Consider the following 3,520-nt stretch of genomic DNA (forward strand, 5'->3'; position numbering starts at 1 on the left):
ACGAATTCAGATATGAAGCTTTAATAAGTTGTACTTACGCACAATCTACTTGTAATCTTGAGTTTTAAGTAATATGCATTAATAAATAATATTTTAGGCATAAAAAATAGTTTTTAAGAGTTTTTGTCAAATATTTTATAATACAGTATAGATAATGTGGATTATGATAAAACATATAATTGCAATTGAGCAATTTCGTTATTCACACGGGAAATGAATTATACAGATTTCTAAAAAATGTAACTGATTTCTATAATTTGATGGATAAATTATGTTAGAAAAGTTAAGATTGATTTTGTTCATTTTTTTATAATTATGAGAGGTTGATTAATCATTTTTATTGTGGAGGGTATTAATCATGGATATTATCATATTCATTATTTTAATTTTAAAGAAATATATAAAACAATTTCATTAAGTATTATATGAAACAATTTCATAACCATATATGAAACAACTTTATCAAAAAAAAAATATTATATGAAACAATTTCACAAGATTAAACAACTTCATGAAAAAATTTCATAAGATTAAACAATGAAATCGACGGATGAGAGTGATTTACACGATTTGTATTTGATCGCTCCTCTACTTTGATATAGAGATAAAAAGTCATTCAATCATATAAACATTTTTGTAATGGCATAGATTTTAGTTCTTACAAACCAACATTTGATACATCTATAAAATGAAACTTGACCCATCTAATTCTTGAATGAATATATAAGTAAAAAGATGTTATAAAAACATTTTATAACCACGTAAATGAAAGATCGTGGTTTTATTACCTACAGAAGGGTTCAAACGAGAATACCTTTATTTTACGAGAACGCAAGAACACCTTTTTACCGTAGATAATCACATGTGATACTATATTTCATCACATATGATATAAATGTGATAGTAAATCAGAGTGCACACAATTTTTGGTGTGATCTAGGTAGCAGACCAAGTCGCGCTAACACCACTAAACCCCCTCATGTGTATTATCATATGTGATAAGGATGTTCTTTATGTGATACTATAATCAATCACATGTGATACTAAATCATAGACGTAAACGACCTTTGACGCGACATATGGTGATTTAGGAAAGTTTTGTAATCTAAGGGGGCGTTTGGTTCGTAGAATGGAATTCGATGGAATTGTAATTCATCAAATGAATTTGACTTTGAGGGAATATAATGAAATCTGATGGAATTTGACCATGCCTTGTGATTGCGTTTGGTTGCATGGAATTGGAATGAAATTCTTAACAGAATTGGATTAGGGAAGGAATCTGTAGGAAATGAATTGAAATCCTAGCATATTGCCATGGAATTGTAAAATCTGTATGTGAAGGAATCGACTGGAATTGAAAGGATTCCATAGTCTTATTCCATGAACCAAACACTCTATTTGGAATTTGGTCAAATGATTGGACATTCCAATTCCTTTCAATTCCCATGATCCAAACAGCCCCTAAGAACTATGCTATATTATACAGTAAGATATGAAACTTTATATAAAAAATAGAAATAATATTTTGATTATTTCCCACCAGTAAGAGATTTTAAAAATAAATATTTAGGGCAGATAATTAATATTTTATTAAATGTATATAATATTTTAATAATATAATTAATGTTGTAACTGTCAAAATAGAGTAACTATTGGAGTTGGATTTTTTTTTTGGATTTTAAACGATACTCTATTTTATAAAAAATACAGAATAGTTATGTGATGGTCTCGAATAGGGGTGACATTTTAATACCAAACTAAATCGACCAACATGTGTATTAACCGTACTAATTTAACTAGTACCAATTGCATTCGGTTGGTATTGGGTGTCTCATACCACGGTAGTACCATGACACCAACTTATTTAATTACTTATTGGTTTTTGTATTTTTTATGTATTATTTAATTAAATGTTGTAATTTTAACCTTTTTCTTTGACATTTAATGTTCACAATTTTTATTCCTTGAAAATAGAAATGTGGTAGGTAGTGTTTGCTAAACAAACATGATTAGACATGACGGTACATTATAGAATTGGACAAGAGTGTAAGACTGAACGAGACTGGACAATTGTTTGTCTGGTGTTTGGTACGACTAGGACTGGACTGAACATGACATAATTAGACAAGTTGCCTCCTAAACTTATTTGATGGTTTTATATACCATACATTAGTTGTAATTAACACAAATAAAGTAAATAATATAATTTATAAATATTTTTACATATATTTCATATACATAAATACATACATATATTATAATACCAAATTTGAATGAAAAATTTAATATAACTGATGATAGTTTGAAACAACCCCATTAACGTAGAAATAAGAAATTATGTTTTATTTGATTTAAAATATCCTTATCAATTGATTAAGGTGGTGGTGGCCGACAATACTAGTAGTGGTGGAGATGGACAGTGGTGGTCGGTGGTTGTGAAGGACGTAAATATGGTAGATAGTGGTAATGGTGGTGGCCGACGATGGTAGTGGTAGCTGATGGTGAAGGTGAGGTGACCCATGATGGTAATGGTGGTGGAGATGAACGGTGGTGGTCGGTGGTTGACGGTAGTTATGAAGGAGATGGTGGAAGAAGTTGTAATAGAAGAGAAAATAGAGGTGACTAACGGTGGTAGTGGTGGTGGCAATGGACAATGAACAATGGTGGTCCACGATCGAAGATGGTTTTGGAGGTGCTGTAAACTTAAAATTTGAAAATTACAAGTTTTCATATTTGTGGGAGTCTTTTATCAGAATAGCCTCCTAGTCTCCCAGTTTTCGAGAAGGCATGAGATCTTGTTGTCGGATTCCTAGGTGAACCATGAGGCAAGTTCGATTACTATGTTCTGTACGGAAACTCACCCTCTAAGCCAATAACAACATATACAAACCAAAAAGATGTACCAATTAAATCGATATCAAATACAATTGACTGATACATTATATAAAATTATATATATCAATTATAATTAATTGGTACAGATTTATTTATGACGTTTGAGGAACCGTATGAAATGAAAATATCATCTCTAGCGCTTCACACCCAAAAAAAAAAGAACTATGTCTCAATTAAATTTAGGGGCCGTTTACTAAACACTTACTTGGCAAATGCTTTATGCATATCGGATAAATTTTCTCATTGAATGAACATGAGTAAGGGCTAAGAATCTTACCGGGTAAGAGCGATGGGAATGACAGAGAGTCTTTCTGGTAAGTGATGATGATGACTCTGGTAAACGTTTATCTAGTAAATTGTTGTATTCGATATGTTTTGATGTACTAAATTCTTACGTACCAAAATAAATTATAGTGTTGACTCCTATCAATAAACACTTACCGGATAAACAACTGGATAACGATGCTGTAATGATTCCTCATATAAAATTATTCTTTTAATCTTTTTAGGTTTATGATTTTTTTGGGCATGCGATACCCCTTCCAATGGGTTTCACACGACAAGTTGGAGGGTTGTAGGTCCGACCCGCCCAAAACGATCCTTATCGGAGCTTTTGGAGACCGCA

Source organism: Cynara cardunculus (assembly GCF_001531365.2).
Source record: "Cynara cardunculus var. scolymus isolate 2C chromosome LG 8, CcrdV1, whole genome shotgun sequence".
Classification (NCBI taxonomy): Eukaryota; Viridiplantae; Streptophyta; class Magnoliopsida; order Asterales; family Asteraceae; genus Cynara; species Cynara cardunculus.